The 24704-nt window shown below is 41.2% G+C and overlaps 1 long non-coding RNA gene across 1 annotated transcript in view; it reads left to right on the plus strand.

Annotated features, from left to right (window-relative positions):
* Positions 1–745: 745 nt before the first annotated feature.
* The window catches only part of LOC105855422 (uncharacterized), a 28168-nt gene continuing 4209 nt past the window's right edge, over positions 746–24704 (plus strand). The window contains exons 1-2 of the long non-coding RNA XR_001146608.2: positions 746–1098; positions 9354–9471. This is a non-coding gene — a long non-coding RNA (uncharacterized LOC105855422). The remainder of the gene's footprint in view (positions 1099–9353; positions 9472–24704) is intronic.

Below are 24704 nucleotides of genomic sequence, written 5' to 3' on the forward strand. Positions count from 1 at the left end.
TGAATCCCCAGTTATGGACTCAGTTACGTTGGATTCACATTAAAAAACTAATTTTCCATCCCTTGTTTTTCTAAAAATTCCTATCAAAAACAATGATATTATTGTTGTTGTTCTACCAGAGTATTGCCCATTGTATCTCCTCTGAAAACCAGGCCAGTTAGAAGGCACAGTTTACAATAAAAAGTTATCAAAGATGACAATGTCAGTAGAAACAGATAGTTGTTCCCACAGTATGTGTGGCTTAAGTAACAACACAGGAGAAAGAAATTTCATATTTTGTTGCTAACCTTCACCTTGAACAGATAATGGAAAGCCAAGCCCTAGCAGTTTCTCTTGGGAAGAAAAGTAAGAATAAAGCAGAAACAACTCTCAAGGAAACACTCGCTAGAACCTTGGAGGTCCCCAGTTACAATTGCTGGCCTGGCTTGATTCCAAAGTTGGGAAAGACACCTTCTGCTCAGACAAAATTTGTTATGTAGATGCTGAAATACTCTGCTCCATCTTGACATCTGCATTCATCGACGACCTTCCTCCATATGGGCTAGAAAGGATGGCAAAGGCACATTTCTCAGGCCCTCAGTCATAGAGCACATGTGTTAAGCACTGAACAGAAACCAGAGCAGAGATGCCGGGTTTACCTCCCAGCAGGAAGCCCGTTGCTATGGAGAGGCAGAATTGTCTGGTGTGCCTCAAGAGGCAGTCAAGATTGTGACAGGCTTTAAATGTCCTAGAAATCCAAAAGCTAAAGATGCAATGTCTCCAACCACAGGCTCTGGGGCTTCTAGCCCTGTTGTGGGGCTTGCCTTGCATCTTCTTTCTGACTCAACAGTTGTCTTTTCTTACTAAAGATGTTGTCATCTTTCTGAGCATTTGCTTTCCAAGAAGGCAGTGGGGCCCCTTCTACCCAACCCCCACTGGGGCAGAGGAAGAGACAGGGAAATGGCACAACCCCCACAGAGTTGTGCTGGTCCCACGGCGTGACCTGAGTGAAAGTGGCGCTCTACCTCACTGAGCGGGACAACTCCACGGCAACGAGAAATCCTTTATGCCGTCATCTCAGCCCTGGGACTTGCCCATCACATGTGCTGGCCTTGCGAGGTGAGCCTCTGGGTGGTCCTCTGCTGTTCTTGCTTTATTTTCTGCTGCGTGGAGGTTCTCATAAGAAGCACATGCATCTCCTAGGTCCGTGGTTCACTTTGTGTCTATCTGTGAAAACTTCTTTGAATGTCTGGAGGGGCCTGGGCACCCCACCTTAGCAGAAAGCTCAATAGTCCTCCCTACACCTCAAGATTAGAGCAGTCCACGTTGGAGTTGGGGTCACTGTGACGCAGCCATCTGGCAGTGCCAAAAAGCGCTGTTCCGAAGGAATGAATATTTAAAAACATGGAACGATGACCACTTTATATTAAGTATAAAATATAGGTTACAAAATAACATTATACTACACTTCATATACTTGCACACAAATATGTGTACATAAAGGCTGAAAGGATAAAATATTAAGTATTAACAGTTGTTATCCCTGGTAAGTGGGTGGTTTTTCTCTTTTTCTTTATTTTTTATCCTCCCAGTACATATCTTTGTTTTCCAAATTTTCTACAATGAACAGATCTTATTTTAGTGATAAGAAAAGACAAGCAAAATATATTTTCAATTTTATAAATAAATCAATATCTAAATAAATAAGTCATTGGGAAAAAGAAATTTGGATCCGTATATCCAAAAGGAAGTGGGATTAGTATATCTAGGGGTTGAGGGAGACACACAGCATGATGCTCTGCTCTTAGCAATAGGGGGCAGGGAAGCAGGGGCTGCTGGGACTTGGCACAAGCCCAACCCCTGAGGCAGGTGAGGCCCAGGTTCCATCCCATGCCAGCCACAGTGGACACCAAGGAGCCAGTCGAGCATCAGGCAATCCTCAAGAGCCAGGCGCACGGGCTTTCTGCCTCAATCAGATTTGGCAACTCAGATGACAGGGGAGGAACAGCAGTGGCCCCCACTCTGAGGAATGGGAGAAGCGTCCAAGGAGCTGATGAAGGGCCTTGCCCTTCCCCCCTCCTTACTGTGAGAAGAGTTTTTAGGCACACTCTTCTTCAGGGAACAGCTCTGCAATGGTGACTTCCCTTCTCTGTCTCTTTAGCCACAACAGTGTCTCCTGGAAAGCCCAGTTATGTTGCGCAGATAGTGTGATGCTCCCTGCTTCATCTTTACAGCACTATGCTCTGAAAACCTTCCCAAAAAAGATGACAAAGGAATATTTTTAGATGTTCTCATTCTTTACATAGAACAATTCTGGAATCCACAGCCCAGAGAAAAGGGATTACCCCAAGCTTCCTTTAGCATCAGAATAATGGAAAGTCAGCACCACCTGCTCTGAGGAAAGAGACTGCTGGTTTGATGAAGCTCCAAATCAATGGGCAGCTCCACCGCATGACGGGCAGCTGGGCAAATTAGGAAACATAGGTAGAAGTGAGTGTGATCCCTGCAGCACTAAGGAACATGAACTTTTTATGAGGGAGATGGTGGAAGACATTTCTCAGAATTGGGCACCTCTGATCATATCATTATTAATATTTATACCAAATTGACCCATTCTAAATATAAACTTCTTTCTAAAAAGGTCTAAACCAACCTTAATGAGGATGTATCATGAGGACTAATGAATCTAATTAATCTCTAGGGATAGGGATTGAGCTTTAGTATTTATTTTTACAATCCTCCTGCTAACTCCACAGGGCAGCCAAGGTTGAGAACACTGCTCTCGAGATTCATAGCAGACACTCTATCGAGTGGCGGAGGTGGTATCCTCACCACACCTGCTAAGCGATGAGATTAGGGGTGCTGTTCGTGTCAGGGTAATTTGGTAGCCAGGTATAACAGTTCTTATCCCAATTCTGTAAAACCAACCAAGGTTTAAACAGTAAACTTTTTTTCTATCTAAATCAGCTGGAATCATTTTCTTTTGACTACACCTGAAAACACTTAACTGCTAAAACTTCCAACCTCTCTGTTGCCAAAACCTAAGGTCCCTTCTCTGGCCTCAGCTTACTCAACCTCTCAAGCAACATTTGACACAGTTAAGCCATTATTGTCTTTCTGAAACACTTCCGGAGCGCTTGGCATTTTGTGACCACTCCAAATACTGCTCCAATGTCAGTGGCCACTCCTTCTGTCTCCTTTCCAATCCTCCTGTGCTTTATCTCTAAGTGATGGGCTTTCTTCTTGGCTCAAGGTGATCTCATCCAGCCCTGTGGTTTTAAAACCACTGACAGGTGTGCATCTCCAGCCCTGACATTTCTCCTGAACCCCAATCCCATGGATGACATCTAATCATACGCAACACCTACTGTGGGATATCTAATAGACGCCACAAATTTGGCATGTCTGAAATGAAACTCTCAAGTTTCCTCTCAAAACTGTTCTTACCTAGTTTCCCCAATTTCAGCAAATGGCTTCAACATCCACCTGGTCTCTCAAGCCAGGAATGCAGGGGGCAGACCTATTTTTTCTCTTTTTCTCATTTCCACATACACAAAATACTGGATCATCTCAGCCCCACCATGTAATCCTAATGCTGTCTATTCTTTCTATCTCCACAGCTCCCACCCAGCCCAGGCCACTACCAACCTTCAGAGCCTTGTAGCTGACCTTCCTGTTCCCACCCTCACTCCTGTTCCAAATAGCAGCCAGAGTGACAAACAAGCAAACAAACATAGATCAGATTCTAAACCCTACTAGTGGCTGAGAATAAAATCTGAAACTCTTACATAGGCCTCTAAGACTCCCACGATATTTCTACCTTTCTGACTATATCTTACATTACTCTCCCCTTCTATCATGTTTCAGTCACATTGGTCACTTCCTGTTAATCTAAAATGTCAAGCTGTTTCAACCTCAGGGCCTTTGCACTTGCTGCCCCTCCCCACCCCCCTGGAGTGCTCTCTTTCCAGATATTTGCATACTTGACTTCTCATCATTTAGGTCCCAGCTCAAATCATACTCCTCAGCAAGGCCTCCCCTGACATCTTATTTAATGAATCCTCATCTGACTTCCACCATTTTCTATTAATATTACATATACCTTTTCTATTTCCTTCATAGCACTTATCACTTTCTAAAATCTTAAATATACATTTGTTTTTCTCCCTGGAGTAGAAGTTCCATGAGATACTACGGATCTTACCTGTCTTCCTCATTACACTATTTCCTGCACCTAGAACAGCAGATACAGAGTAAAGTTTCAATATATATTTTTGAAAATTAATAACTTACTAGAAAATCTTTTATTTCATCACCTGGTGAATCTTATTAAAAAGTGTCAGCCTCCCCTCCTGCCTTGTAATACGTTATGTGGTGAAAAGCACTTTTATTTCTCTCATATCTGGACATCTTGTACTGAGTAAGGGTCATTGTAACCAATCAAATGACCACATGAGAAAGGGAAAGGTCTCCTAGCCAAATCTGGATTTCAGTCTTGTTTTCTCCTTTCATTCCTTCAACCCAACAGAAGGTGTGGCAGAGGGTAGGGAGTGGTCAGTGCATGGTTGATAGCTGAAGTCAGCTATGGACATAGACGGATGGAAAGAAGGAAAGGCGAGGCAAGGTAGAAGCCCTGCGTGGTGTCAGCATGTAAGGACTGGGCGAGGACAGGGTTTCCAATAAAGTGGTTCACAGAAGTTCAGGACAGAGCATTGTGTGGTCAACCCACCGAATGCATGTGAGAAGCCTGGTGAGATAAGGACTGAGACTGTGGAATCAAATATATTAATTTTAAGAGTGCAGATGACTTAAGCCTGCTTATAGGCTGAAGGGAAAAACTCTGTGATATGGACAATTCATTTCCCTCTCAAAATTCATTTCCCACTTTGTATAATGAGGATCCGTCTTATCTACTTGAGACGGCAGCTGTCAAATAGAAAGCGTTAGGTCAGGTCTCCCAAGACCATCAGATATGCAAGAGAATTATCAAGAAGAGCACCCAGGAGGGAAAGAGAAGGAAGCTGGAAGAGGCTGGAAAGTCATCAAACCAAGATGCAGGTCTGAGCCCTGTGGAGGAGAGAGGAAAGCATGGAAGATTGGGTAGGAAGAAACTCTTACAACACTTTGTAGTTCTAAGAAAATGTCAGCAAGGCCAGTAGGGAATCCTCAGCCCCCCAGGAGCAGGTCTACCTTAGCGTCTCTGCCTAACTGAGTCGTGGGCTTAGAGCAGGCTGTGGGGCATGTGGCCTCACTGAGATGGGTGCATTTTAGAGCACAGCAGCTGAGGCGAGAGGTTAGTTAAGCTCCAGCACTCTGAGATCTGAGAGATGCATTTTAATGGCCACTGGGTAAGTTAAGAGATTTCCTTTCTAAATTGTGAAACAGGTGACAAACCCAAGCTGTCATGTTTGATCAACAAGGGTTTATTCTTGGTTCCTGAGAAGATAAGAGAAGGAAAGTACTCAGTTTCTGTACTCAAGTTGCTTAAAATAAATGAAGGGACATTCCCATTGTATACTGCCACCAATAAAGGTAAGGAGATCAGTCAGAGTGGTGTGTGTACTAACCTCAGGGTACATGTAATATTTTAATTTGCAACTTTTGTTTTCTTATCATGTGCCCCTGGTCTAAAATCAGCAAGTGACTAGAGTTTTAGTTAATAGAGAGTTAAAAATAGTTGAATTCTGGTTAACAAAAATTGGGGCCTTAATGTCAATTGGACCCAGTAAATCAAAATAACTGTTATCTGTATTTCAGCAAAGCTCTTAAGCATTCATGCCCCAGGGCACTATGTCCACTTAGTAAATGCCCAGTTTCAGACAAAGCACTTGCTTTTCAAAGCCTGAGCAAATTAGGTGCTAAGCATTGTGAAAGCTGTCATTTGTCCTGGCTGTTTGGGAAAGTTCGCATAATTGCACTCTGCTTCTTTCCTGATAAAGCAGCTTTGCATTTCATTTTCCTTGCCTCCTTTGTTGCACTAAGTGCTGAGGGGGTCAATGATGCTCATCTCTGTAACTATCCATGGAAGGGCAATCACAGGTGGTTCTGATGCATGTTCTAATCAGGGACAAAGAGCCCAGAACACATGTGCACCCTCAAGAGCTGCCTTGTTTCACAGCATCAGGGATCTCTACGCCATGAATTTGAAATTGGCCAGGCTGGAACAGAGCAAGAACTGGTATCCCTAGTATAGCTGCCCCTCTGTCTTATAGAATTCCCCAACTAGGGCTCATCTTGGAGTCTCTTCACCTAGAAGATGGAATACAGCAAGGAAAATATGTTTACAGGGTGCTACCTCTCTTGCTAGACCTTATATTTTCTAGATGGTGCTACCCAGTCTGTTTAAAGCTTGAGGCTGAACATATGGTCATTTAGCATGAACTTCTTTTTCATTTATTTATTTATTTATTTATTTATTTATTTATTTATTTTTTGAGACAGAGTCTCGCTTTGTTGTCCAGGCTAGAGTGAGTGCCGTGGCGTCAGCCTAGCTCACAGCAACCTCAAACTCCTGGGCTCGAGTGATCCTCCTGCCTCAGCCTCCCAAGTAGCCAGGACTACAGGCATGCGCCACCATGCCCAGCTAATTTTTTATAGATATATCAGTTGGCCAATTAATTTCTTTCTATTTATAGTAGAGACGGGGTCTCGCTCTTGCTCAGGCTGGTTTTGAACTCCTGACCTTGAGCAATCTGCCCGCCTCGGCCTCCCAAGAGCTAGGATTACAGGCGTGAGCCACAGCGCCCGGCCCCTTTTTTCATTTATTTTTAACACTGAAAACACTTATTACCTTTTCCTTCCCTGTGTGTACTCCTCCCACTAAAGACCACTTGTTTAAAGTCCCAAGGCAAAATGTGGGGGCATGTTGGGACTTCTCCCAAGGTTACTTTAAAATTTAGTGGTTCCAAGTCAAATGTGAGAGATTTTCTAGGAGATAATAATAATAGGAATAGAAATATAGTTATTTTCCTAAATGTTTTTATTAATAGTGAATCTGAACAGATGACAAGAAGTAATACCTAAGATGTATGTGGGCAAGAATTTGAGATTTGGGTTGCATGGCTTAAGTACAGTAAAACTATAACCCATGACATTTTTTAGGATGTATTGAATATGCTTTCTGAGGCTGGGAGTGGTGGCTTAGTCTGTAATTCCAGCACTTTGGAAGGCCAAGGTGGGAGAATTGCTTGAGGCCAGGAGTTTGAGACCAGTCTGAGCAATATAGCGAGATCCTATCTCTACAAAAAACAAAATAGAAAAAATTAGCTGGGCATGGTGGTGGACTGGGACTACTGGGACGCCAGTAGTCCCAGCTACACGGGATGCTGAAGTGGGAGAATCGCTTGAGCCCAGGAGTTTGAGGTTGCAGTGAGCTATGATGCTGCTGCTGCACTCCAGCCTGGAAAATGGAGCAAAACCATCTAAAAATAAAATAATGATATGCTCTTTCAGTGGCTAAAACTTTGTTGTCCTGGACAAATGTGGCCACCTCCCCTAAACCATTGAAAATTTTATTACAAATAAATTAACTTACAAAAGGCTTTTATTCCCCCTCAGAGAGATTTCATAATGCCCTGAAAAGGAAAGTGTGACTTTAAGAGATGAGACTCACATGATCTCAACTACATTCTAAATGATATTTCTATGCATAGAAAAAAGTCTCCAGAAAATGTGCTAAAATGAAATCTTTGTGTGGTAAGTCTACAGAATGACTGTTATTTACTCCCTTTTTTCCCCCACAGTGGATATGATTGACTTTTATTATTGGGGGGGAAATTAACTATTTAAGAGAGGAGAGTTAATTGCTAAACCACAATAATTATATAGCGCATGGAATCAGCTTCTTAAGCTTTATAGTCAGACAAATTCTACAAGTAGGCAAATTGATCTGTCGTTAGGTTCTCTTCTGCTCTTGCCTCACTTATGTTTGGCCAACAGATCCTTGAGGACACACAACTGCCTGGGTGGTGTTTAAGAGAAATATGTTTTTTTCAGCTACAAAAGAAAATTCCAGTTGTCAGGGAGCCGACACTTATAAAAAGAAAGCCTTTAAGAAAGGAGCCGTTTTCCCCACCCTCTGTGCATTCCACGGGCTGAGGGAGACCGTGTTAATGACAGAACGCCTGTGTGTGGACATGTGTGAGGAAGTTCCTACAACACAGGGTTGCTTTGTACGGAAAGCCTGTCCCCAAGAGGCCCACGGCAGCTGTGTGCCCTCGGATCAACATGAACAAATTCCCCTGCAGAATCGGAGCCCTGCCAGATCACTAAGTGAAACTGGCTCAACTAGGAAGCGCTCGTTGAAGGCGAGAGCTGCTCTGAAGAGTCAAGAAGTTTGGAAACCTACAGAAGATAGTCCTAGAAGTAATGAGTCTGCCTTGAAGATCCCTTTCTAATTTGTGTTTGGGCGACAGGGAGGACTCTCCCATTGCATTTGCCTTTTCTCTCCCACCTCTCCCCCACCACTGATCAAGTCTTGCTCCTGGTAAGAGAGTCTTTGTCCTGTAGGTGATATTTCTTAGCTGGCCTCCAAGAGTTAAGGAGAGAGAATCAGAGAATAAATCGGGGACGTAATCTGTGTGATATCACTTAGTATGGACTGAGAGAAATATAGCCTCATACATTTTGTGACTGTAATGGAGACCTCTGCTTCAGCAGGATTATAGGAAGAGGCCTGGGAGATTACATCATCAGCTCTCAGTTGGAAGAGTCTGGAAAATATAAAAAAAGAACTCTAGAACTTCACAGTCCTGTAATTCCTCTCGTGTCTGACTGCTGAGGTTCAATAACCTCCTAGGACCTACCTCAACTCTCTGGGTAACAGAGTTGAAAGCAGCATCAGAGATTATCTAGCCCAGGAATTACTAGCTCAGATGTCTACAGGAGCCAGGAAAGTGGCATAAATGAGTGAAGACTGGATATAAGATAATAAGAAATGATAGGAACTACAGCAAACCAGAAAGCATATGCCTTTTCAAAAAACACCATGTGGGCCAAAAAATCCACAACTACTAGCTAATGTTGTCATGTGGGTCGCTCATTTGTAACATACAACTAATCCAAACTAATTTTGTGAATGAAGAAATAAAGGCTCAGAGAAGAGATGAAGTGAAGGTCACTGAAGGTCACACAGCCAAATAATGGAAGAACCAGAAATGGCAGCCCAGTTCCTAGACTCTTATGCCAGGGCTCTCCCCCCACCCCACCATGCCAGCTCTCAGTCTACACCTTGGGTCACTGGAAAAAGCACCTCGCTCCTATTATGAAAGCTGATATTGGGCATTTTAGTCTGGTTTACCTAATAGCTCGTGCCAGATGTAAATGCTACCAGCACTTATGGCCTCTCTCAAACTCTGAATTTCTTCCTTTAACAGCATATGAAGAAGTTTCCTCCATGGGGTTCCTTCTGGATACAATTTGGGAACTGCTTGCTCCTCAATCCAAGACTTCAGGCAACAAAGCAATGATCTGGCCCTAAAACTTCCCAGTAAGGTATTCTGAGCATTAGTGCAAGTTTTGCAGAAAGTTACCTTTAAATTTGTCCCTAGGATGTTGAGGAATTAATTACCAGTTATAAAGCACTTAGAAAATTAGAGATGAAAGTATCCATGGATCCTCAAAGGAAGATTGTAATTCATGCATACCTATCAATAAACTGTGATTAAGAATAATGGGCATTCTTCAAAGGTTATCAAGTTGAGGCATTGTTCACACTAGTACATCAATTATATTGCCAGAAATGTTCTCTTTGTAATTTGCTCAAGGGAGCTTTGTCCCATGTAAAAAAGTATATTTTGTACTTTTAAGAGAAAATCATTGATGATTTTATATGCCATGAGTTAGTAACAATGGATAACACGTACTTGATTTTCCTTTATAGTTTCTTACCCTTTCAAATTTCCTCAAGCTTGGTTTCAAGAAAAATCTTGAGGTTTTCCCCATTTAAGAACTCAGTGTCCTTCTGATTTTCCATCTAGGAGGGACTGTTATGGTGCATAAATGTCAAACACCTTGAAGAGCTCAGGGTCTAAGCATAATAAATGCCCAATAAGCATGCTGACTGAGTGAGCGACAAGCCCCAGTTGCCTGAGTCCAGTTTGGGAGCATGGGTGAAGTCAGCTGTCTGAGTGGGAGGCCACACTGGCTCTTCGGGGAAATGAACAGACTGTCCTCTGGTAACAGAACCTGCCTGGAGACCTTGACTTCCGAGGCTTTGTTTGGATGTTCAGTCAATTGCTCAAGCTCATGTAGCGACTGGCAGTGGCCTCACTGCTCAGTGATGATAGAGACCGGGTTCATAACCTCAGTTCATTTGCTTGTGGACTGTGTATAAAAATTCCAAAGCTACTGGGCCGGAGAACAGAACAAAGCAATTCTGTGGGAATTCCCTTGAGGCTCACAGACCACATAGGTGCAACTTTGAAACAGACATATGTAGGTTCAAATCCTAGCCAATAGTTACAGCAACATTTGAGCAGCAAGTACATTATACCGGGCACTGTGCTAAGCACTTTTCATGCATTATCTCATTTAATCCACACAACCATCTTATGAGGGAGATACTAATATTATGCACATACTTAGGTTGAGAAATCAGAAGCAGATAAGTAATTTACCTTCAAATTACACTGATAAGGAGCAGCATTGGGATCTGGCCTCAGGTCTCTCTATAATGTATTTCGTCTCATCAATCACAGCTTTGCCACCTATTACCTCTGTGTCCCTTGACTTCTCTGGGACTTGTTTATCTTATTTTTTAAATGAGGATAGTCACACCCCTTTCAGAGTGGGTAGCCAGACATCAGCCTCTTTTTTCTTCCTCCCTCTGAGTCTAGCCATAAGTTTCAAAGGGAATTGATCTCACTTTCCCATGTCTGACTCAATTGATTGGCCAAAGAATGAGCACGTGACCTGGAGATGCCAAATCAGAGTTTCCTATCTCCTTGGCCGTAGGTTTTTGACTCAGGTCAGGCCACCAAGCGCCTCTCTAGGATGTTTCCACTCGGCATGGGAAAAGGCAAGCCTCAGCCCCTTGTTAAGTAGAGATGGGAGCCAGGATATGTTTCCCTGTAAGTGGAGAAATCCTGTCACCAAGAATGAAACCAACATAAAGATTAAAGCAGAGGGAACTGACAGAGGAAAGACCTAGTTCTGGACACCCCCAAGTTCTAGTAGCTTTGCTGCCATTTCTCCAGCATAGTTATGGAGCTAATAAATCCCCATTTATGGCCAAGCTAACATGAGTTAAGTGCTTTTACTGGCACACACACACACACACACACACACACACACACACACACACACACACAGGATCTCAAAAAGTACATGATATTGGGCCTATATAAGTCTATATAAACACATGTATGGAAATCTATTTATAAAGGATCCAGATTATAGACATACCATTTTTGGGCTAAAGAGGAGTCTTGGATAAGCTGTATCAGGATTGGGAATGATGTCCACTGGAGTTTACAAGACATAACCTTTGTGCTGCAGTGCCATGCATATGAGGATGACATCTCCCAGAACTTTGTATTTGGCCCATCTCCTCCTAGTACAAACTTATTGCTCTTGCCATGAGCCTTTGGAATCTGAGCTTTCACAAGCAGTCATGTTGTTCCACAGAGCTAGTGTCAAATATCAGAGAAGCAGAAATGAAATGCAAGCAAAATGCTCAAAAAAGCAAGTAACAATGATTTTATTCAGGATTTCTCAATATCACAAAATTATCAATGTCTTTTTGTTTAATTCATTTTTAGGATCCAAACTCCGTAAATATACTTTTAGGGTACTTTTTTATTCCTATCTCATCTGTACCTAGAACTTGAACACAAATGCTCTAACCATTTTAAACAAACAAACAAAAAAACTCAGTGAGATGTTTTCAAGCGAAGATTCGGAGATAGTTCTTTTTATCTCAGCCACTCAGCATGTTGTTTGTTATAACCGTCCCTGCTGGAAATAGAAAAACAATGCATTTTTTAATTTTATAAATGAATAATTAATCCAAGAGGCTACTCTACAGTCACATAAGTAATATTTATTTATTTATTTTTATTTTAGCGTATTATGGGGGTACAAGTGTTAAGGTTACATATATTGCCCATGCCCCCCTCCTCCCTCAAGTAAGAGCTTCAAGCGAGTCCATCCCCCAAACGTTGCACATCTTACTCATTGTGGTTGTATATGTTAAGGGTATAATCCATGGTATTATCTTATGGTTATTAGTTCTTCAGTAAACTTTAGTTATATACATATTATACACATTCAAGTATCTCTTGCTTTCCAAACTATCATTCTTCGAACTCAAGGACCAAATAGATATGTATGAAATTTTTGACCCATGCCTCCTGTTCCAATTATTTCCCCTTTGCTCTCCAGATTCATTTACCACTCTCTGGTGCCTCCACTATGTCCCAGGAGGCCAACACCCAGGACAGCATCCCCTGGGTTGCCTTGCCCTCCAGCTCCTACTTGGGTTTGGTCAATGGAAGATCAATGGAGAGTGTGTTTGGGGTATCTACTGCCCTCCTCCGCTGTGGTGAACACTCGGTACTACACCCACATGCCTGTGTCTCTGTGTCCATTTCTTAGTTTATATGTTCTTTGCTTCTCCTGTTAGCTTCCTGACACCTGTAGCTTCCTCAGAAGACTACTTCTGGGCCACTGGAGTCACTTCACCCATACAAGCAGAGAGTTGTGAGTGCCTGCAATGTTATGTCTCTCCTGGAGATTAGCCAATGACTCGTAGGAGAGGATAAAACCCCAGTTCTTGTGTCTTAAGGTGGGACAAACTCTGAAGTGTGACAACTGTGACATGATTTCACTACAGAGCAACTTCTGGGTTTGGGCTGGAGCTGGGACTGTACTCTTGCAAAGCTTTCTCCCTTTCCCTATCTTGGTTCCCCTATTCTGTGCAGTGTGTCTCTGGAAAGCACTTCCTCAATTACTCCCTTACACACAAATTCTTGTCTCACTTCTGCTTCTAGAGAACCACAACTATGACCTCCCCCGTATGTACTCCCCCAGACCTCGGCCACAACCTAGCAGTGGCTAAATCCCTCTACAGCCACAGACCCCATTGAGTGGCCCTGGGAACAACATTTCTCCTTATCCTTTTAGGTCTAGGGATGTTAATCTTCCCATTGCTGCTAGTGTTTGGGTTCTTTTGGGTTCCCTTAATCTTGCCCACCACTCTCTAAATAATGTCTTCTTTTTTCATTTGAACGTAATATGTCTTTCTGACTGAGATCCTGACTGAGAATTCTCTCTTCTCCCAACTCTGGTACCCACTAGCTAAAAGTTAAGAACGAAACTGAGCCAGAAAACAAGGTATCCTCTGTTATCCAAACTCTTTGTCAAGAATCTCTTCATCTGAACTCAGGCTCAGAGATGTAACTGATTTGGGGTAGTGAGGATAATTGTACACATAGTCATACACACAGACACACATGTGCACACACATACATACACACACACACTTGCCTCATATAATTATTTTGAAAGTTATGTTGAGGACATTAAAACAAGAGAAGTGGTAGAAAATACCTGAAAAAAATGTTGATTTCTGATTCTGCTCCTGAAGGATTAACTGCAACAGAATTACCCCTTTGACATATGCAACTAGAAAATCAGACAAAATACGTAAAACAACTGTTTGCAGACATTGGACAAAAGCAAAGCAGGACCGCAATCTCTGACAGTGGGAAACACTTGGTATGGGCCCTCCCTAGGATCACCCTAGTTACTGCCTGGAGGCAGTTTCCAGGCTGCAGGGCAGGAAAGGGGAAACCCAACCCGGTACAGCAGTCTCATGAGTGAGGTGATGGAGATCAGGCTTCAGGGAGACCAGGGCAAAGTACTCGAAATGAGGAAGATGCACAGTGAGAACACTCTGGAGCTCTACAGAAGGGCCCCATCCAATCTTTGCCTAATACTGACCTGTGCGTGTATGGGGTGAAACCACGGGGCTGGGGGAAGGGGGGAGCCTGAAATAGGTAAGGTGAACAATTCTTGGAGTTTACACAGGGCTAGGAAATGTTCACTTTCCCATCAGTCATAATAGAGAGACCTCATAATACACAGGCCATTGGGTAGAGTCCTCAAAGGTAGTGCCTTCCTAGTTGGGCTAAATTAACCCTGAGACAGAGACTTCTCTGGACCCAGCCTCACAAGCTTAGAAGCAAGGCTTGAAAGAATTGAACTTTCAAGTAAAATTAAACTTTCAACTTTTTAAGTTCCAAGTAACTTAACTATATGTCAGAAGAAAGCCCACAATTATTTAAAGGAATACAACAAAATCTTGCATCCATAAACAAAAGAAAACAAGACAAAAAAATCCATAATGTACGTCAGTTAATGAAAAATTACCAGGCATGAAAACAAGCAGGAAAATATGATCCATAGTCAGGATAATAATCAAAAAGTACAAACAATACTGGAAATGATAAAGATGATGGAATTACAGAGAAAGGACCATGAAACAGTTATTAGAAATATGCTCTATGTGCTCAGGAATATAAATTAAAACATGAATATAATGATAAGAGAAATGGAAGATATAAATAAACGCTCAAGTGGAACATATGAGATGAAAATGGAATCTTTTAGATAAAAAAATACACTGGATAGGAGTAACAGCAGATTAATACTACAAAATAAAAAATTAGTGAACATAAAGAGCTAAGAACAGAAATTACTCCAAATGAAGCACAGGAAGAAAAAAAAATTAAATTGAATACAGTTCCAGTGACATTTGGGGAAATATCAAGTTTTCTAACACATGGTAAATAGATTTCTAAGAGGAGAAGAGAGAGAGGGAAAACAAAATATTTGAAGAAATAATGGCTGAAATTTCCAAAATTTAATGAAAATGGCAAATCCATAGACCCAAGAATCTCAACAAACTTCAAACAGAATAAACACAAAGAAAAATACATAAAAGCACATTATAGTTACATTGCTGGAAAATGGTGGTAAAGAGCAGCCAGAGAAGAAAATCCCCTTTACATATTGAGAAATAGAATTACAGCATATTTCTTGTCAGAAATTCTGCAAGCCAGAGGACCATGGCACTGAAGGAAAAAACAACAATCAATATGGGATTATATTTCCATTGAAAATATCCTTCAAAAACAAAGACAAAATAAAGACTTTTACACAAACAACAACAAAAAGAGACTTTTTTAAACAAAGGTCAGCAGACCTCCACCACATGAAATGTTAAAGGAAGCTCATCAGGCAGAAGGAAACTAATGTCAGCAGGGAATTTGGATCTAACAGAGTAAAGAATAATGGAAAATATGTAGGTAAATACAAACAACATTTTCTCTCATTCTTTGTGGCATATGTCTCATACGTAGAAATAAAACAAGTGACAATAATAACACCAAAGACTAAGGGAGAGACAGGTGAAAGAATCTCATAGCATACGTAGAGTTGAAGGTAGACTATGATAAGCTAAAGATGTATAATGAAACCCTAGAGCAATCACTAAACATAAACAAATATCAACAACAACAAAACTAAAGAAGTACAACTAAAAAACCAATAGTGAAGATAAAATGAGATCATAAAAAATAAAGTTAAAAAAGGGAGAAAAAGAGGAAGAAAGAAATAAAGAACAGGACAAATAGAAAACAAATAGCAATATCATATATTTAAATCTAACCATATCAATTATTACATCAAACATATATAGTTCAAACATTCCAATTAAGATACAGAGAGTGTCAGTTTGGACAAAGAAGCAAGATCAACTATATATTATCTATGAGAAAACAACTTTAAATAAAACGACACAGCTAGATTAAAAAAGAGAATGACAAAAGATGACTATCCAAACACTAATAAAAAGAAAACTAGATTGGCTATATTAACATATTATATCAATATTTTATATTAATATATTATATCTACATACTATATTAATATATTATATCTATATATTATATTAATGTCAAAGTCCTTTACAATAACAACTATTACTGAAGATGAAAAGGAACACTACATAATTATTATAAAGAGGTCAATTCATTAAGTTGTCATAACTATCCTCAATGTGTATGCATCCAATAATAGAACTCCAAAATACATGAAGCAAAAACTGACAGAACTGAAAAAATAGACAAATTCACAATTATATTTGGAGATTTTAATACTTTTCCCTTGGAAATTTATAGAAAAAGTTGGCAAAAATGAGTAAGTATATAAATGACATGAACAACACCATCAAACAACTTGACCTAATTGATGTTTATAGAATCCGTGACGCAACAACAGCAGAACCATTCATAATTATAGATCATATTTTGGGCCAAAAACAAAAAAAGTGGAAGTTTCAATGAACTAAATAAATTTAAAACAATTCAAATAACATAGAGTATGTTTTCTGACCACAGTGGAATTATTCTAGAAATAAAACAGCAAGCCATCAGGAAAATCCTCAGATATGTGGAAATAAATACACACTTCTAAATAACCTATGGCTCAAAGAAGAAATCACAAGAGGAAATTACAAAATATTTTAATGGGATGAAATATAACACATTAAAATCTGTGGGATGCAACAAAAAAGTGTCTAGAGAGAAATTTATTGCGTTAATTACTTGCATTAGAAGAAAATAAAAGTCTCAAGTCAATGGTCTACATGTGTCCATGATAATAATTTAGAAAAACAAGAGTAAATTAAACCCAAGAAAAGGAGAAGAAGGAAAAAAAAAATAATGACAAGAACGGAATTCAGGGAAATGGAAAACAGAAAATAATAGATAAAATCAATGAAATCAAAAGCTAGTTCTTTGAAAAGATTAATGAAATTACAAACTTCTAGCCAGACTGATCAAGAAAAGAAGAGAAAAGACTCAAAACACCAATAATCTGAAATAGAAGAGGGACCATTGCTGCAGATCTTACAGTCATTAAAAGGCAATAAAGAAATATTATAAATAAATTTATGATAACAAATTCCATAACTTGGAAGACATGGAAAAATTTCTTCAAAGACAAAAATATCATGGCTAGCACATAATCACTCTCCCAGGAGTCTGAGGCCAAACAGATCCCAAATTGCCAGCAACACCACAGTGGGTACTTAATTGCACAAACCAAAAGGCAGTATACTTCTCCCTCTCTTCTTTGTGCATCAGAGTTCCTGGCAGAGGAGAATAGGTGAACTGCAAAACTATCTGTTTTGAGCTGAAGAAAGAGTTTCCAGATGAGTTCCATATAGATTCTAGTTATCAGCCCTTTATTGGATGTGTAACATGCAAATATTTTCTCCCATTCTGTAGGTTGTCTGTGTGCTCTCGTGATAGTTTCCATGGCTGTGCAGAAACTTTTTGATTCGGTCAGGTCCCATTTGTTTATTTTTGTTGTTGCTGTGATTGCCTTTGGGGTCTTCCAATTTCCCAAACCAGTCCTGTGGATATTTCCCCAGTTCCAGAATACATAATTGGAATAGACACATGTAGTGACTGACAGAATCCCCACATTGGTTTCCTGACCTGGGGAATGAGGGCTGTGAAGATGGGAAAAGCCAAGGGGAAGCCATTATAACTGCTTCTACCTAGGAAAATAGTAGACCAAAGACAATCTTGCATTTCTAGAAGGATTGCAAAGATTGGCTCCAGTATCAAGGACTTGAGAGATGGAAAGATGCTGATTCCCACCACATCCCCATCCAGCTAGTCTATTTGGTCTGTGCAGAAGACAGATGGATGGATCTTGGATAATGGCAGTGGATTATTGTAAACTTAACCAGTAGGGACTCCGATTCTACCTGCTGTCCCAGATGTAGTTTCATTACTTGAGCAAATTAACACATCCCCTGGTACCTGGTATGCAGCTATTAATCTGGCAAATGCCTTTTTATCCATACCTGTCTATAAGCAGTTTGCTTATAGACAGAAGCAGTTTGCTTTCAGCTGGCAAGACCGGCAATACACTGTCACTCTCTTACTTCAGAGGTTTATCAACCCTGTAGCCCTATGTCATAATTTAACTCACAGGGATCTTGATTGCTCTTCCTTTCCACAAGGTATCACACTGATCCATTACAACTGAGGACATTAGGCTGATGGGACCTAGTGAGCAAGAAGTGCAATTACTCTTGACCCATTGGTAAGACATTTGCATGTCAGGGGGTGGGAAATAAATCCGACTAAAATTCAGGAGTCTTCTACTTCAGTGAAATTCCTAGGGATCCAGTGGAGTGGGACATGTCAACATAGCTCTCTAAGGTAAAGAACTATTTGTCACATCTGGCCCCTCCTACAACCAAAAAAGAGGCACAACGCATAGTGGGGTCCTCTGGATCTTGAAGGCAATATATTTCTCATTTGGATGTGTTACTCTGCCCCATTTACTGAGTGATGTGAAAAGCTGCTACTTTTGGTTGTGCCTCAGAACAAGAGCAGCCTCTGCGACAGGTCCAGGCTGCTATGCAAGCTGCCCTGCCACTTGGGCCATAGCACCCAGCAGATCCAGTGTTGCTTCAAGGGTCAGAAGAAAATAGGAATGCTGTTTGGACCCTTTGGCAGATCCCTAGAGGTGAATTGAAGTGCAGGCCCTTAAGATTTTGTAGCAAGGCCCCGCCATCCTCCACATATAACTACTCTCCTTTTGGGAAACAGATCTTGGCCTGCTACTAGGCCTTAGTGGGCACTAAATGTTTAACCATGGCTGCAAAAGTTACCATGCAACTTGAGGTGCCCATTATGAACTGGGTTCATATCTGACCCACCAAGCTACAAATCTAGGCAGGCACAGCAACATTCTATCACCAAAAGGAAGTAGTATACACATGACTGAGCCCATACAGGCCCTGGGGACACAAATAAGTCACATGAAAAAGTGACCCAAATGCCCATGGTCCCCACTCCTGCTGTCTCTTTCCCAGTCTGCACTGTGGGCTCATGCAGAACTGCTTACAGTCAGTTGACAGAAGAAGAGAAAACTGGGGCCTTCTTTATAGATAGTTCTCCACAATATGAAGGTACCACCCAAAAGTGGACAACTGCAGCTCTACAACCTTTCTCTGGAATACCCCTGAAGGACAAGGAAATCCATCGCTGGAAGGGAAATCCAGTGAGCAGAACTTCAGACAGTGCACCTGGTTGTTTACTTTGCTTGGAAGGAGAAATGGCCAGACATGATAATATACAAATTCGTGAGCTATGGACAATGGTTTTACTGGATGATCAGGGACTTGGAAGGAGCAGAACTGAATAATTGGTGACAAAGAAATTTGGGGAACATGTATATGAATGGACCTTTCTTAATTGGTAAGAAGTGAAGATATTTGTGTTCCATGTGAAGACTCAGCAAAGGGTGACTATGGTGAGTGATTTGGGGGATCAACTTGACTGAACTAAGGGAAACCCAGATAGTTGGCAAAGCATTATTTATTCTCAATCATTGTATTAATTATTCTCAATACTTATGCAGGCACTGAGCCCATCCTCTTCTGCTGAAAGGGAAACCTAAGTGGTTTGGAATTTGATTAGAATAATCAGGATGCCCCAGGTATGTCTGGGAGGGTGTTTCTGGAGGAGAATTGCATGTCAGTTGGTGGACTGAGTAGGGAAGATTCACTCTAAATGTGGGTTGGAACCATCCAACAGGCTGGGGGCCAAGGTAGAAGAAAATGGTGGCAGAGGATGAATTCTTCCTCTCTCTTCTGGAGCCAGTATGCCCTTCTTCTCTTGCCCTTAGATGTCAGGTTCTCTGGTCCTCTGGATTTTGGACTCCAGGACTCACACTAGCGGCCCCCCAGGTTCTCAGGCCTTCAGCCTCAGACTAAGAGTTACACCATTGCCTTTCTTGGTTCTGAGGCCTTAGGACTTGGACTAAGCCATGCTACCAGATTTCCTAGTTCTCTAGCTTGCAGACTACCTATCGTGGGACTTCTCTGTCTTCATAACCAAGTAAGCCAATTCCCCTAATAAATCCCTTTACATAACTCTTTATATGTCTTATCAGTTCTGTCTCTCTGGAAAACCCTGGCTAAACAGTGAACTAGCAAATAGGATTTTAATAATCAAGTGAATAGAATGACCCGCGTTTTATGGATGTGAGTCAGTTTCTTTCCTCAGTCACCCTTGCCATTACCCAGTAGACTCATAAACAAAGTGGCCATGGTGGCAGGAAGAGAGGTTTTGTAGGACCTTAGACACATGGATTTTCACTCATCAAGGCCAACCTGGCTATGGCCACCAATGAGTGTCCAATCCACCAGCAGCAGAGACCAACACTGAGCCTCTGATATGGCACCATTCCTCAGGGTGATCGCCAGATACCTGGTGGCAGATTGATTACACCTTATTGCTTCCATCACGGAAGTAGAAGCATTTTATCTTTGAAATTTATGGTGAATATGAATTTGCCTTCCCTAAATGCAGTGCTTTTGCCCAAACAACTGTCTTTGGACTTACAGAACACCTTATCTATCATCATAATATTCCACACAGCATTGCTTCTGTTCAGAGAATTCATTTCACAGCAAAGTAAGTGCAGCAATGTGCCCATCCTCATAGAATTCACTGGTCTTACCATGTTCTCCAACATGCTGAAGCAGCTGGTATGATAAAATGGTGGAATGGTCTTTTTAGGATTCAGTTACAGTGACACCTCAGTTACAGGTGACAATACCTGGTAGGGCTGGGGCAAGGTTCTCTAGAAGGCTGAGTATGCTGTGAATTAACATCCACCATATGGTGCTGTTTCTCTGATAGCCAAAATTCACATGTCTAGGAATCAAGAAGCAGAAATGGGAGTGGCACCATTCGCTATTGCCCTAGTGACTCACTAGCAAAATTTTTGCTTCCTGTTCTCACTACATCATGATCTGCTGGTCTAGAGGTCTTAGTTCCAGAGGGAGAAATGCTCCAGTCAGAAATCACAACAATGACTCCACTGAACTGAAAGTTAAGAATGCCAGCCAACCCACTGTGCCTCTGAATCAACAGGTCAAAGGAGAGGCAGTTATGAAGTTGGCTGGGGTGATTGATCCTGGCTACCAAGGGGGAAAATGGACTACTACTTCACTATAGGGGTAAGGATGAGTATGTCTGGAATACAGGATACATCTTCCCTGGGTCGCTAGCTTCGGATGTCTCTTGGTGTTTCCATGTCCTATGATTAAGGTCAGTTAAAAACCACAACAACCCAATCCAGGCAGGACTACTAATGGATCAGACCCTTCAGGAATGAAGTTTTGGGTCACCCTAGCAAGTAAAGAACCACAACCAGCTGAGGTGCTTGCTGAAGGCTAAGGGAATACAGAACAGGTAGCAGAAGTAGCTATAAATACCAAGTGCAACCATGTGACCAGTTTCAGAAACTAGGACTGTAATTGTCATGAGTATTTCCTCCTAATTTTGTTATAAACATATTTGTGTTTATGTACATGTGTGTGTGTTTTCTTTCCTCTCTTACTCCCTTACCATAAGGTGTGCTGAGTTTATATCATTGTATTAAATATTATTACTTTTACATCATAATATTTAAGTTGCAGGGTAACAAGGAGAAGAGTAAACATGTAAGGACTTTATCTCTTTTCCTGGGGGAAGAGGTTAGTGCATTTTTGATTGTACACAGGATAGTTATATCATGTTAGGCAGAATTATGATCTTGTAATTATCTTTATTTGGAGATTAAGTGTGGTTTAAGGAGATGTATGAGAGCCAAGTTGACAGGAGGTGGACTTGTGGTGTTTTATTTTACATGTCAACTTGCCCGGGTCACAAGATACCAAGATAAACATTAACAATGTGTCTGTCAGAGTTTTTCTGTATGAGATTAGAATTTGAATAGAACTGAATAAAGCAAATGGCCCTTCCCAGTGTGCGTGGGCACCATCCAATCTGTTGAAGGCCTGAATAGAACAAAAGGCAGAAGAAAGAATCTGTTCCTCTTTTTCTGCCTCACTGCATGAGCTGGGACATCTTCTGCCCTCAGACCGAGATTTACACATTCAGCTCTCCTGGTTCCCAGGCTTTCGGATTGGACTGAGTTATACCACCAGCCTTCCTGGGTCTCCAGCTTGCAGGTGGCAGATCAGGAGACCTCTCAGCATCTGAGATCATGTGAGCCAATTCCTCATAATAAATAAGTAAATAGACAACTAATTATCCTATCAGTTCTGTTTCTTTGGAGAGCCCTAACTAGTATACTATATTTCTAGTTTTCCTCCAAAATAGATGAAGAATGAATGAGTAGAAGACTATGCTCAATTGCCCAATGGAAAGACCCAAAATCTCTTGTCTGATTGCCTGACCTGAGCCAGTTCTCAGAGCTAAAATCCCTCAATAGCCCAGTTTCTCATGAGAAAGGATCCTACAACAGCAAAGCAAGGGATTCAGTAGTGATTCCTGTAATCCTTTCCCTAAAGATGCTTTTGACCATTTACTTAAGAAGCCAAACACTGAGTAAAAGGGAATAACCAAATATTTTGAAAGAGACAGGGTCCAGGTTGACATGAGTTCCTCAGAATCTCCCTAAGAAAGCTTTGATTTAATCCAGCAACTCCCCTCCTAGTTATTTACTCAAAGGAAATTAAACGTATATTCACGAATAGCCCAGTACAAAGAATGTTATATCTGCTTTAGTGATAATAGCCAAACACCAGAAACAACCCAAATTTCTGTGGTATAATAAAGAATATATCTGGTCTTTGTCTCCGGTTCCTGGCTCAGAGCTTCAAAAACCCCTGAAATTTCCTGAATGATAGGAGTGTTTTGTTGTTAATGACGTACTCCCTGGCAGAAGTCAGGGGACATGGCTAGATAGCTTCAGGATGGGGCTGGTCACCAGAAAGACCAGCCACATAATTACAGGTTGAAACTTTGACCCAGCCTGGCCTCTGGGGAGGGTAGAGGGTTGGAGATCGAATTCAGGCACATAGGTAATGATTTAATCAATCAAACCTGCATAATGAAGCTCCAATAGAAAGTGTGGATAGGGAAGCCCCGTGGAGCTTTGGTTGATGAACACATTGGTGTGCCAGGAGGTGACCAGTTCAGATGCCACAGGGACAGGATGTAGAAGCTCCGTGTCTCCTCCCAGGACTCACCCTATGCATATCCTTTATAACAGAACTGTAACTGTAAATATAGTGCTGTCCTGAATTCTCTCAGCTGCTCTAGCAAATTATCGAATGTGAGGTTCTTGTGGGAAACCCCAAATTTATAGCCAGCTGGTCAGAAGTGCAGGTGACACCTGAAGTGTGAGCAGTCTTATGTGGAGGACTTGGGTGGTGTCTTTGCTAAATCTGGGTAGTTTGTGTCAGAGTTGATTTACAGCACACCCAGTTGTTTTCAGACCTGTTAGGTTGAAACAGATTATGTCCATCAACAGGAGAACAGATAAATCGTGGCATAGTCATTCCTACTTAGCAATAAACAGAAATGAAGTACTGATACTTGCAACAATATGAATGAAACTCACAAATATTATGTTGAGTGAAAGAAGGCAGATAAAAAAGAGTATGATTTTAACTGAATATTGAAAGCTAACAGGCAGAAAAAGTGGGGGTGGGGAGGGTATTCCAGGCTGAAGGTGCTTTTCAAACAAAGGCAGGGAGTTGACAAGTGGATGGGAATACTGGGAATGGGAGGAAATCTGAGTGCTTGGATGATGTGTTTGTGTGTGTGCATACATGTAAACGTGCATATGTGCACACACGTTTGTGTAAATGTGTATGCACATGTGTATGCATGCATATAGTTAAAGGCACAGTATAGGCTTTCATTTACAAATTATATCAACAAATACCTCAGCATCTTATACAAAATTCTTCCCAAATTCAATTGCTTTCAAGAATTGACCTGTAAAACAAATCCTGAGACAGCCCCTGACAAGTCCAGAGTGGACAGATAGCAATGACTACACAGAGCCAGAGAGGTCTACAGTTTTCCTTTGAGATCACAGCTCTATGGCATCCCTCCATCAAGCAGCCAGGGGTTTGTCTTGTAATCAGGGTATGACAAATTCTTGGAGTGTCTTTTCTGTTTGCCTCGTGTCCTGAGCTGTGTCATTTAAGAGGATAGCTGATCTTCTGGATGCATTTAATTTCTTTTTGAAGGGTGCTTCTGGGCATAGCACAGCAGCTGCAGGCAATTTTTGCTACACAATCAGGGTTGATCTTCAGAGAGAAGAGAAGCAAAAGTTTTTCCCTGGGAAAAAAGTTATGGGGTTCCCCTGACGTATGGATTTAGAAACATTTTGCTAGTCTTTGTCAGTTCAGCAAAAAATTCTTTTGCTACAATTGGCAAAGAGAGGGAGTGGGGAGATTCTCATACCTAAAATGATTAGCTTTTAGGAAGGCCTTTGGATATATTTGAGTTTCCACCTAATTGTAGCACATTTCAAACCATATTCAAGTGGCTTTATTTTTCTTATATTTTTTACTAAACTCCAATACAATTAAACAGTTGTGTTGATCCCATCTCTTGTGAAAAAGGAAAGGAAAAAGGTTGGCGGGCAGGCAAGAAAACAGACATACAGATATATATATATAAAGAAATAAAACCCACCATCTACATTGACTATGAACTTCTCTAATCATACAAAATTATTTGCCCATGTAGCTCTGTATCCAGCTGTGCTTGACAAGTTGCTTTTACCCACTTGCTTCAGTTTGCATCACTTCAAATGCTCTGGCATCAATACTAAGGTGCTCACATGGTAGTAACACTCGCTGGGTGCCAGTCAGGTAGGGGGTGGGG

The sequence above is a fragment of the Microcebus murinus genome, chromosome 1 (genome assembly GCF_040939455.1).
Source record: "Microcebus murinus isolate Inina chromosome 1, M.murinus_Inina_mat1.0, whole genome shotgun sequence".
NCBI lineage: Eukaryota > Metazoa > Chordata > Mammalia > Primates > Cheirogaleidae > Microcebus > Microcebus murinus.